The 13,702-nt window shown below is 38.7% G+C and overlaps 1 protein-coding gene across 8 annotated transcripts in view; it reads left to right on the forward strand.

Moving 5' to 3' along the window:
- Positions 1 to 13,702, forward strand: part of LOC126279069 (E3 ubiquitin-protein ligase HECTD1) — a 311,851-nt gene that overhangs the window by 1,211 nt on the left and 296,938 nt on the right. For all 8 annotated transcript variants that reach the window (XM_049979517.1, XM_049979523.1, XM_049979518.1 and 5 more), the window contains exon 2: positions 1,172 to 1,226. The gene's annotated coding sequence lies outside the window, so the exon portion shown is untranslated. The remainder of the gene's footprint in view (positions 1 to 1,171; positions 1,227 to 13,702) is intronic.

Below are 13,702 nucleotides of genomic sequence, written 5' to 3' on the forward strand. Positions count from 1 at the left end.
GTAAATGAGTTACTGTAATGGTTGAAATAATCGTTCGTTTCGGTGAAGTTTATGGCGAAGAAGACCATTGCCTCTTTGAACTGGAATTTTAAAGCTCCGTGGATTATGTTGCAAGATGAAACTTTACCACCTTTATTCGTGTATTATTAACTAGTATCCTTTTACAGATCCAGTTGTCGTAGATGTTTTTTTTTAATATTCAAGCAAACGTTTAGTAATTTATTTTCATTATTTTCACATTTAATTGTGATCAATGATTTCAAAATGTTTTACTAAGTTCACTTTAAATAATGTACTGTAATAGAGTCTTTGTCTTGCCAGAATACTCATAATACTGTCGTAAGGCACTGATGATTATTTGTGGTCTTGAGATAAACAATCTTCCAAACTTCGTTTTACTGAGGCTGGTGTTATATAAATGTCCGGCTTTATTCTTGAACCTAGGGACTATACAATGAAAACTCCTGTATTGTAAAAAGAGGACATCACAATTATGGTACTTGATGACTGCCAAATATCCATCAAATGTTCTCCAGCAAATCCAGTTGGAAAAATGTAATGTGCTTGGGTGTCACGTTATACAGTAAAATGTTAGAAGGGGAAAAAAAAAAAAAACTTTTTCAATTGTTACTCAAAATAAGTGTTTCCTAATAAAGCACTGTTTTTATTGAACACAATAATTTTTAAATATACAAAAATAGCAATTTTGTGCAAATGTAGCTGAATCAATGAAACTTAAGTGTCAGAATGCTGTGTATGCTTTCCTTTTTTGTTTATGCTGTATGTTGCGCTATTTTGACATATCAGGTAGCAATTGTAGAAACTGTACAATGTGCTAAAGTGTAACCTGTAAGAATAGAATACAATTTAAGTTTCCAAAACAGCTTTTTACTCTGCTTTGTTTATTGTTTTTGACACTCAAGAATTGTAAGTGTATATGCACCAAGTGGTAAGCATACATTACAACACTTAAGAACTGTGTGTCCATATTATATTTGTTTTCTAGGTTTGGTGAATGGATGATCATATGAAGCACACAGTTTTGTGATAAAAGAACATTTTCAAGCAATTGGTTTAGTAATTTGTTTACATGAATAAGGAATTAATCTTTATAAGACATACGTTATAGTGATAAAATAATAGTAATAATGATGTTTTCATTGTTTTACAGCTAACACACAGGCGGGGAGACGATTTGAATCTCGGAACACGAGCAGCTGTTGAAGGTACTTACACTGGTATTTATTAGATGTTTTAAGTACAGAACAAAAATCTTTAGAGAGGTAGTATTAACATAATGTAAATCAGAAATCACTAGGCAGCTGTCAGACTTAGCTGGAAGTCTTACCATTTTGGTTTCTCTTTAATGCATTAAAAGTAGTGTTCTAACTTATTAAACTATAAATACAATAAACTCTGGCATGCTTTATCTCCTATGATGAGAAAAAGGAAAAAAAAAATAGGCTGTAATGTAGAAAAAAAGGGTGTAGTTGTTTGTCCGTGTTGTGATATATTGGTTATAATGGCATATGAATCTGTAGTGCAACCTGAAGTTGACCTTCATTGGTGTACCATTTTGTCTTGATGTAATATGTTTTTCTTTATACAAATAAAACTGCAAGGTGAATAAAAAATAGAGGAGGGGATGTAACAAACCACTATCAGGAAATTATTAGGTTCTCTGCTATAATATGTACTATGGAATAGTTTATAGGTTGCACTTCTTTTTGCAATCACATTCATGTATGACGTCTAGTTACTGTGAATTCTTTCAATGAATTTCAGCTGTACCTGATTCCTGACATCTTTTAAACTGCTAGAGATGATGGGCTCAAAAAGGTCTTCGGTGCCATGTTGACATGTTTGTTGTTAAATATAGTATTGCTGATGGTCAAATCCCAATTTTATACAAAGTGCATATCATCTACATCTACATTTATACTCTGCAAGCCACCCAACGGTGTGGGGCTGAGGTAACTTTACGTGCCACTGTATCCCTTTCCTGTTCGTCACGTATGGTTCGCAGGAAAAATGACTGCTGGAAAGCCTCCGTGCATGCTCGAAACTCTCTAATTTTACATTTTTGATCTCCTCGGGAGGTATAACTAGGGGGAAGCAATATATTCGATACCTCATCTAGAAATGCACCTTCTAAAAACCATCTGAAATCTCTCTTAAATTTGTCAACAATTTTTTGTTGTAGCCAACTTACTTAAACCTAAAATTTTTTGTATGGCTGGTAACATAATAGGCAAAATATTAATAACCATGCTCTAAACACAACACTTGTACTGTTAGCTATGCATGTATGTTTCCCACATTTCTCTGGGATGGTATACAATATCTGCTTGTGACTGCTTCCTCAAATAAGGAAAGCAGATATATTTGTATTATCATTCAGAACAATTGGTTCATTCATGTTGAGAAAGGAAAGGATTAGAGGAAGAGGATTACCATAAAATTCGAAAGGATAGTTGCAAAATATATTATTTCCTGCAAATATATTGCCACCAAACTTAAATAAAACAGTGTCTGTTTGTCAATATGGGGCAGTGTGTAGGTGTTATAATGCCAAATGGGAAGGAGAAGATATAGAGTAAAATGACATTTTTTGTGTATATATAATATTTTGAAAATGCATGGTAAGCTACGTCTATAGGCATTCAGGAACTTTTACTCCGTATGAAATAGCTAACTGGTAGTGGAAGAGACTTTGAATTAAATTACATACTGGCCCTAACTACAAGAAGACATGAGGAATTCATTCTATAAAGTCACAGTGACAATAACTTTTGGGTGCACAGCCTTAAACTTTGTGAGAACATGTTTTATTTTTGTAAGTCAATTGAAAAGTTTCCCATCAAAAGATATAATTAGTAGCAAGACATGCAATGTACAAGCTTCTTTGCTGCTATAAGACTTATTGCTTGTTGATGCATTTGTTCATGTCCATCAAGTAATTGCTACTGTAATATTGAGCTTTTGGAAAACACTAGCATTGTACGAATGAGACAAAGCTTTGGCTTTGGTTCTGTTTGTTGGCAAGTTGTGAGATTTCAAAATGACATCTTGGCTAGGTTCCAGTAGAAATGTCTCATTTGGAGGAAGACCAAACTGAGCCCTTTGTTATGTTTTGAAGGTCATGAATACACAATTAGTATTGTCAGCGCTATTAAGATAAAGTAGAAAATTCATCAATCTGACAAAAATTGCAGGTGCAGTGAAGCAAAGTAGTGAATGATAAATTATTTTTTTATAAATTTTATTATTTATTTCCATGTCCTCTACATGATTCACAAACAAATATTCAGTTTTATGTGATGCCTAATGAGGCAGGTGTTTCAGTAAATGTCATCTTCGTTTTCAGAAAATGTAAACATATTTTTACGTGTGCCAATGAACATTTCAGTAATCGTTTAAATACTGAAACAACAGTTTCTTTAGTACCAGAAAGTTAAGTCAGAACAATGCATTTTTATTATATTAGCCCACACAGCATTGGTTAAGCTTGTTTCATTTTTTTTTTTTTAAAGTTTCACTCACTCTTTTCTCACATTTATTATTTTTACTAACACTCATTATGTTTCAGGTGGTGATGTACAGATGCTAGTAATGTATGGGTGTTGTTTGTACTGTTTTCTTTCAAAATTAAAAAGGGAGAGATGTTTGCCACAGTTACAAAATCTTTTAAAAATCGAATTTTCATCAGTTGATATTTGGACACTGCTGAAAGAAACCCGTAGGCACCAATGGGAAGTTGTTGTCATTATCATCATCAGTATTATCATGGAGTCCTTATCTAGGAAAAGTGGACAGGATGTTTTTAACTGATTTGCCTATTACATTACCAGCCTCACAAAAAAATTTGGCTTTAAGTAAGTTGGCTACAACAAAAAATTGTTGACAAATTTAAGAAAGATTTCAGATGATACGTACATAAAAATGGGATTTGGCCATCAGCAGTTCTATATTTAACAGCAAACATGTCAATATGACACTGAAGACCTTTTTGAGCACATCATCTCTAGCAGTTTAAAATACAGTAAGCCATCCTGATATGGATTTTCCACGATTTACCCCTTGTTGCTAAGGTGAACACTAAGATTGTTCCTTCAATTACACCATGGCCGTTTTCCAGCCTTTTTCTATTCTGTTAGTGTTTTATATGTCTCTACCATTTGTGTGTGTTTCTGACACGTCTGATGCTATTGTGACCTATAATAAACTGCTGCCAGAAGAGGAGAGAATCCTTTCACTTAAGCTTAACATGTATCTCATCACGTCCAGATGCCTTTACATTGTTGAGTGCTTGTGACGATTTGCTGTTCTGCGATTATTTATCTCGTGGCCTGCCATTTTGGCACGTGTGCTGTGACTAAAATGAGGAACTGCATTGCAAACTTTCGCAGTGAAACCTTTATGAAATTTGAATTAAGAATTTTGGCCACACCCCTGTCATATTTATTCTCAGTGTCACTATTTTTTTGGCGGATTAGATGATTTCGATCTGTGAACTACTTTGCGAGACTGAAACTCCTTAGGATCATCATCATTTAAGACTGATTATGCCTTTCAGCGTTCAGTCTGGAGCATAGCCCCCTTATAAAATTCATCCATGATCCCCTATTCAGTGCTAACAGTGGTGCCTCTTCTGAAGTTATGCCTATTACTTCAAAATCATTCTTAACCGAATCGAAGTACCTTCTCCTTGGTCTGCCCCGACTCCTCTTACCCTCTACTGCTGAACCCATGAGTCTCTTGCGTAATCTTGCTTCTCCCTTGCATATAACATGACCCCCACCATCTAAGCCTATTCGCCCTGACTGCTACATCTATAGAGTTCATTTCCAGTTTTTCTTTGATTTCCTCATTGTGGACACCCTCCTGCCATTGTTCCCATCTACTAGTACCTGCAATCATCCTAGCTACTTTGATATCCATAACCTCAACCTTATTGATAAGGTACCATGAATCCACCCAGCTTTCGCTCCCATACAACAAAGTTGGTCGAAAGATTGAACGGTGAACAGATAACTTAGTCTTGGTATTGACTTCCTTCTTGCAGAAGAGAGTAGGTTGTAGCTGAGCACTCACTGCATTAGCTTTGCTACATCTCGCTTCCAGTTCTTTCACTATATTTCCATTCTGTGAGAATACGCATCCTAAGTACTTGAAACTGTCCACCTGTTCTAACCGTGTGCCTCCTATTTGGCACTCAATCCGTTTATATCTCTTTCCCACTGACATTACTTTCGTTTTGGAGGTGCTAATCTTCATACCATAGTCCTCTCTGGAATATTACTTCGCAAACTTTCAATTGAATCTGCCATCACAACTAAGTCATCCGCATATGCAAGACTGCTTATTTTGTGTTCACCTATCTTAACCTCACGCAGCCAGTCTATTGTTTTCAACATATGATCCATATATAATATGAACAACAGTGCTGCCTGACTATCCATGTAAAGACCTTTAATTGCTTGCAAAAGTTTGCCTCCTATTCCATAATCTCGTAGAACAGACAATAACTTCCTCCTAGGAACCCGGTCATATGCCTTTTCTAGATCTATAAAGCATAGATACAATTCCCTGTTCCATTCATAACACTTCTCCATTATTTGGCGTAAGCTAAAGATCTGGTCCTGACAACCTTTAAGAGGCCTAAACCCACACTGATTTTCATCCAATTGGTCCTCAACTAATACTCGCACTTTCCTTTCAACAATACCTGAGAAGATTTTACCCCCAACGCTGATTAAAGAGATACCTCTGTAGTTGTTACAATCTTTTCTGTTTCCATGTTTAAAGTTTGGTGTGATTACTGCTTTTGTCCAGTCTGATGGAACCTGTCCCGACTCCAAGGCCATTTCAATTATCCTGTGTAGCCATTTAACATCTGACATTCCACTGTATTTGATGAGGTCCGACTTAATTTCATCCACCCCAGCTGCTTTATTGCACTGCAATCTATTGACCATTTTCACCACTTCCTCAAATGTGATCGTATTTCCATCCTCATTCCTATCCCATTGTACATTGAAATCTGAAACATTACTGATCATATTTTCACCTACATTGAGCAACTCTTCAAAATATTCCTTAGGTTATTTAGTCAACTTTATTGATAAGATTTTTTTCCTGGAATTCTTTGGATGGTTCTTGCATTGCTCTCCTTACTCATTTTTGACTTGCTTGAGCATTTGTTGGTCAGCAAGGCTCTGCTATAACTTAATCCTCTGATGACACACTGTTATTTTTTGTAGCATCTTTGAGTTTGCTTTTGAACCACTGTTGTCATTTCTGTCCCACATAACCTTACATGACAAAATACAGGTCTGAGATACACGGTACAGTCACAGTAATATAACCACCGCTTACATTTTATGTCAGTGTGCAGTAATCGCTCGCAGGTGGCAGCACTGGCAGTGGAGGGCATGTAAAGTGTGTCAGGGGACACGGAAAACAGTGCAGTCATCACAGTGCAGAAATAGAGCAATTCACCTTACATCAGACGGCGTGATCATTGGCTTTCGGGCCTTAGGTGGAAGTATTTCCAAAATGGCTACCGTATTTACTCGAATCTAAGCCGCACTCGAATCTGAGCAGCACCTGAAAAATGAGACCCGAAATCAAGGAAAAAAAATGTTTCCGAATCTAAGCCGCACCTGAAATTTGAGACTCTAAATTCCATTGGAGGGATAAGTTTTAGGCCACACCTCCAAATCGAAACAAAGTTGGCCTATTGTAATATGAGACACAATTTAGGTCGAATAAGTGGCGATACAGCTACAGTAGTTTGGTTAGAGTCGTAAGCTTAGCAGTTAAGCTTTACCAGGTAGCCGTTGCTATGTGTCAGGCACTCCATCAGTATTTATACGTGTACTCTTCCTTTTTCACGTGCTTCGTCTAGTTTGAATTGACTGCTTATTTTTCTTTGATCTGATAAGTGTCGTTCTCTTTGTTATTGGTGTTTACGTCACTCTAAGCTGAAAATGCATTACTGCACTGTGTCGTGCATTGTTTGTTGCATTCTGATAATGAGTGTTTACGGCCTGTCGCCGCTCGCGTCATGGCTTTGGCTTGCTTTTATGCGCGCTACCGCCGCTTACAAAAAAGGAGAGAGGGCGAATCTCATTAGCGAAACAGTGGCAAGAGACTGCTATTTGTTGTTACTTACACTGCTGCTTTCTTTTATAATGATGAACAAATAATTGTATATTAAAAACAAAGATTCCAAAACTTACCAAGCGGGAAAGCGCCAGCAGACAGGCACAATGAACAAAACACACAAACACACGCACAGAATTACTAGCTTTCGCAACCGATGGTTGCTTCTTCAGGAAAGAGGGAAAGACGAAAGGATGTGGGTTTTAAGGGAGAGGGTAAGGAGTCATTCCAATCCCGGGAGCGGAAAGATTTCCTTTAGGGGGAAAAAACGACAGGTGTACACACACACACACACACACACACACACACACACACACACACACACACACACACACACACACACACACACACACCCCCATTAGCACATACACAGACACTGGCTTGTGTCTGTGTATGTGCGGATGGATGTGTGTGTGTGTGTGTGTGTGTGTGTGTGTGTGTGTACACACCTGTCCTTTTTTCCCCCTAAGGGAAGTCTTTCCGCTCCCAGGCTTGGAATGACTCCTTACCCTCTCCCTTAAAACCCACATCCTTTCGTCTTTCCCTCTTTCCTGAAGAAGCAACCATCGGTTGCGAAAGCTAGTAATTCTGTGTGTGTGTTTGTGTGTTTTGTTCATTGTGCCTGTCTGCCGGCGCTTTCCTGCTTGCTAAGTCTTGGAATCTTTGTTTTTAATATATTTTTCCCATGTGGAAGTTTCTTTCTATTTTATTTGAACAAATAATTGGCTGCGTATGATAGAAGACGTTCTGAATGAGAGTTTAGTGAAAATTTTTCCCCGTTTGAAAATCTTTGCAGACGCCTCTTTAGTGCATTATGTTCTGCACAGAAATTAGTGATCTTAGATTTAAAAATTAGTCAATTGCCGTGCTTCAATTCTGACTGTATCACTATTAGGCATAAGAATAATACGAATATAAACATGACATGATAAGTGTATTCTTCCGCGTTTGCTGTTGTCTCACTCTAGTTTTGTAGTTTATTAGACACAGGATTTAAATGAGATAGCAGCATACACGAAACAATACATGGCAAAATGTTTATATTTGTATTATTCTTATGGTGAAGAGAATACTGCGTGTGATTCACAATTCATAAAAGTTCCTATCAGCAACCATCTCTTCTCACAGTTAGGAAAAAATTCAGAACGTAGAGTTGGCCATATTGACGAACATCCCGAACAGTCTTGCCAGTCGGATTTCCATAGTACATTGAAATGCTGCTACATTCGAAGATGAACAATACGGAATTTGTATTTAATTCGTTGGATAATGTATGAAAATGCAGTGGTGGAAATTCGGGCCGTAGAAAAAAGCACATCTTCCACCTTTTTTTTGAAATTTGTTTTACTGACGCAGAGGTTTTAGCACCAGTATTTATCTTTGTGCCTGCAAAGCATGCCTGTGTAGCGCTACATATATTCGACGGCAGAAGTTAATTGTGGCGGCACCTACCAACATTTTTCAGAACATTCATTTACTCGATTCAAAGTCGCAGGCGGAAAAAAGTGTGGTTTAGATTTGAGTAAATGCGGTAAGTTTTTAAACTGTTCATTTACCATCATGGGTAAAGTAAACAGTGCGTGGCAAAACGATGCAATCCAAAGTGGTGCCAAGGCAACTGTGGTGCACCATGGGCCATAGAACAGGAGTGAAAGATGTTTTTGGAGATATGTACCGGCAAATAGATGTGCAGCTGTCGGGTAAATGACCACCCAGATGAACCAAGGGGCTACCAACAGTGTGCCCTCAATGACCGTTCAGCTGACATTGCTGTGTGTGGTCCTCTGCAGTAGGCGCCTGGTTCATGCGCCTCTACTGACTGCTGTTTATCAACGATGAAGGCTAGAATTTGCCTGCCAGTTTCCGGGCTGAGTGGTGACAGATAGCCTTTTCAGACGAATCACATTTTATGTTCCACCAGACAGACAACTGTCAGTGTGTATGACATGAAGTGTCTGAAAGCAAACACAAACCCACTGTAACAATCATTGGAAGGGTCTAGGCTGGAGGAGGCAGCTTTATGATCTGGGGAATGTTTTTGTGACATTCCCTGGGTGATCCTGTGATTTTGGAAGGCAAAATGGGTCAACTCGAGTATGCATCTATCCTTGGGGACCATGTCCACTTCGTTACAAGCAGTTTGTTTTTCCCCGGCACAATGTCATCTACTACCGGAGGACAATGTGACGTGTCAGACAGCTTGTTGTGTACATGTGTGGTTTGAAGAGCACCGGGATAGCTTTACCATACTCCTTTGGTCACCAATCTCCCAAGAGTTTAACTCAATCGAGAATCTGCGAGACCACCTTGATTGGGCTATACGCACCACAGCTCCTCAATCGAGACACCTAGTTCAGTTGGCCACAGCACTAGAGTTCCCATGGCTCCATATCCTTGTTGGTGCCTTCCTGAACCTGACTGACTGTCTTCCTGCACGTCTGCACTGTAAAAGATGGTTATTCAGGCTTTTGACAAATGGGCATATTACTGTGACTGGACAGTATATATTGTCAATGCAGTTCTCAAACAATGGAAAATTCAGGATGGAATGTAACAATTTCATGAAAAGGAAAGTTGCTACTTTCCATTTAGCAGAGATGCTGAGTCGCAGATAGGCACAATAAAAAGACTGTCACAAATAAGCTTTCAAACAAAAACACACACACACACACACACACACACACACACACACACACGACTGCAGTCTCTGGCAACTGAAGCCACACCAACACATATTTTATCTATTTGTACTCTACATCTTTGTCATCAGACCTGAATGTATGATGTTGATGCTTCATATACTCCACAGTTATACTTATGTGCCCACACGGGGCTTTGACGCTATTGTATTGAGGGAACAAGGAGGTTATGAAACTGTATTGCAGCTTCCTTGTGGACTCAAACTGTACATATATTATTTCCAGCATAAGTCCAGTTGCATCCTGTGCCCCTATCAGCCTCCTAGCATGAGGTGAGGTGATCTAATTCTTTTGCTTTCATTCCGGATGGCTATACTTCATATGATATATAATGTTAGCTGACAGAATTTATCTGTGCTGACATATTTAACATTCCCAAGACGCACAACATTTTTTTGGTGTCATGTGTGATAATGTGTCCATAACAGTGTTAGGACTCACCTGCGGAAGGGATACCGAACTGCTAGTTGTAGTCTGTCCCATATTAGTCTTCTCTGTCACATGTTTGCTCCATGTCTGTCGTCTCGGTTCTTGACATGTAATCTGCTACCCTCCCTCTTCTGACACACACTATTTCCAAGAACAAGAATGCTTTCCTGACAAATTAACTTAATAAAACATGTGGAAACTAGTTTGATGTATCAGTAAAATCATAAAAAATGTAACTCATTTCCAGGCAGAAGATTTATTTTGCTTGTTAATAATAGAAAATTGCGTACACATCAGTAAATGCCATCCCTAGAATCTAAGAGTTTGTTATCTTTATAAAGAAAACTTATGAGGAACATTATACTGTTTGACAAAGAGGCACTCGGAAGGGGATAAAGAAATGAAATGAAACTTCATGGGTTGAGAGTGTGAGATTTTTTATTTCAGTAATAATAGTGTAGAGTCGAATTTACTAAGAAGTTGGCAGTGTCGACTCACCTGTTGATATGACATTGCATCACCTCTGACGTGGATGTGCACATTGATTTGGTAGGGAATGGTGTATCTGCTTCTGAAGCAGGCAGGCCCACAGTTGTAATTGGTTGTTGTTGTCGTGTGTACTGGCACTGGGACAGAGTTGATCTCTGATGTGGTTCAACACATCTGTCGGGGAAAGATCTGATGATCTTGCCAGCCAAGGGAGTTCCTCAACATCATGTGCGCACATCTCGTATGCATGGATGAGCATTTCCCAGTAGAAAAATGCCCTCACAGTACTTTCACATGAGAGGTAGATGCTAACAAGAGACCACGGGATGTTTGTGATGTGCTGCTGTCCCCTCACACTACAAGCCCTGGCCTCAAATCCTAGCTGATGGCTCTCCATACCATGATGCCAGGAATAAAACTGCTGTGCATCTCCAAGACATCAGAAGAATGGGAGCTTCTCATCAGGTCGCTGCAATACTTGCCGATGATGCTCATGTAGCAGGATGTATACAAGCTGGGAAATCTGGGGAAAACCCGGGAATTTTTTCATCCGGGAGAAAACCGGGAAAAACCCGGGAATTTTTCATTGTTTTAGCTCTCAGTTAAATTTTTGTAACTATGACTGGTAAGAATTGATTCTCTAGCAAAGAATGTTACAGTATCCTGCTACTGGAGAAAGATACTGCAGCAATAAAATATAAACGAAAAAAAAGTAAAACTTTAGTGGCAAACGAAATGCATCATCTACAACAACAAAACACCATGCATGTACATTTCAGCAAACAGCAATAATATGTCAAAGGCCTTAGGGCGAAGACTATGTAATAATTAGTAACAATAAACTGTTTTCTATGAGTGTGACGTCCCAAATTGTTTACATTAGGTTCGTTTGACCAGTTGCCAGTGGGCTCATGCATATGGTCAGTTGACTTGTGTATGAGCAGTACCTTCTCCCAAGCAGTCAGATGCTAACGAGAAAAATTTTTATCGCGCGCCCTAGCTGCCAGGTTCGCGTCTGCGCAGAGTTGTCTGAGTTGTAGTGGGGAGGGGGTTAGTCTCCACGTGACCTGTGTTTGCATTAAGTGATTTCGCTGTTTCCTCTTTGTTTACAGCTCCCACATCAAATGAAAAGAGAACGGATTTCTGCGGTCGGGAGCTATCAAGTGAATTATAACACATTCACTAATTACAGAGGGCAGAAATATATTATTAGTTTGTTTTCTGATTTTATTTTATTTCCAAATTAGTAGCACTCAAGCATTAATCACCTAGCAGAACAATGAAGTTATTTTTGTCAGTTTGCTAAAGAAATTTGGCTTTATTAATCTTTCTTTTGAGGCAATCAGTTTGTTTGAAACAAAGTGTTTTATTCCACAGAATTGGCTTGTTCCAACTGTTCGCTGCATTTAAAGTGCACGTTTTCATCTTCTACCATGTATGGCATTATGCCATAGTAAAGAACCAAATATGAGCTAGTACAGTACTAGTACTCCAAGAAAATTTACACCCCAAAAACCACACTGAAAAGCTTAATATCAGATGGGACCTACTTCATTGTGAATCTGGAAAAAAAACAATGTGCACTTCAAGCCGAATTATGCATTTTAGTATGTTTTATGAAATTCCGATGCTTTTGGAGTATCCTCTGATATCTTGTTTCATTTATGGCGTAATGTAAGCTCTCTGGGTGCTTTATACATATGAACATGCAGGCTTCCTACATGCCCCCGCACAGTAATGCCTGTTTTGTGGCACTCTCTGGCAACTGCTAAATCAAATCTATTTCTAACAGTCTCGGGATAGAAAAGCGTTACTTTCAAAGTAAATTTCTTTTTACGCAAGATGAATTATGTTATGTGTGAGAAAGTAGGGTGAATTTCTTGAATCACAGAGCGTTTAAAAGTGAACACTTTGAGCACCAGCCACATACAAGAATGTCGAGTCCAGAAGACCAGACATTTATGTCATTATTTTAAATTTACTGGGACATTGTGTGATGTATCTTGAAAGTATAACACATGCAAAATAGATCAATATTACACGTTAAAGCTTAACTTCTCTTGTAGCTTATTAATCATAGAGACCAATATTATATGTGAAAGCTTAGCATTTCTTCTAGCTGTACTATGGATATTAATGTAAACAAGGGGTCTCCAAACATTTTAGTCCGCGGGCCACATTGACTTCTCCACGAAGTCATAAGGGCCAAGATATACCTAGTGGGATTAAAGCACCCTAACACTCCATAATTACCATAATGTAAGGCTAAAGGAAAGATGAAATCGCAAAAATCTAAGGTTGTGGGAATAGCTAGCACTGAAACGAACTACGATTTTTATTTAATTACATAATTTTGATTGGTGGACGTACCTGACCGAAATTCTGGCGAATTTCATCAACAAAAAAGTATGTCACTGCACTTCTTCATGAAAGCGTCCTGCAAAGTTAACGAAATCTCAACATCATTGTTAGCAACACTATTACTGCAAGACGTAACAGAGGTAGAGTCAACGCATTGTTATTTCAAGCGGCTCAACAATAAGTTTAGTTATGTAGTCTTGTAGCGAGTAGCAGAGCCAATGTCACGGTGTATTGGTCGCGATAGGCCTTGAAGCTCAATTGTTGGCAGTATAGGCACCACTACAAATATTTGGCGGGTCGGATACCGTGGATGTCAGGCAAGCTACCGCAGGCTGGTTTGCCGGCTCTCGCGGGCTGTAGTTTGGAGACCCCTGATGTAAAATGTTAACTTTTCCTCTTTGTGGGGTTGTGCTACATAACAGTGATCTTGCTATTGGCTGACTATAACACGTGTCCTATGCTCTGAATACCTGCTGTCACTGAATATCTGCTGTCATCGGCTGACGATATCATGTGGCATGAGATATGACTGGCTTACAAAAGGACATCTCATTTTC

The sequence above is a fragment of the Schistocerca gregaria genome, chromosome 6 (genome assembly GCF_023897955.1).
Source record: "Schistocerca gregaria isolate iqSchGreg1 chromosome 6, iqSchGreg1.2, whole genome shotgun sequence".
NCBI classification, from domain to species: domain Eukaryota; kingdom Metazoa; phylum Arthropoda; class Insecta; order Orthoptera; family Acrididae; genus Schistocerca; species Schistocerca gregaria.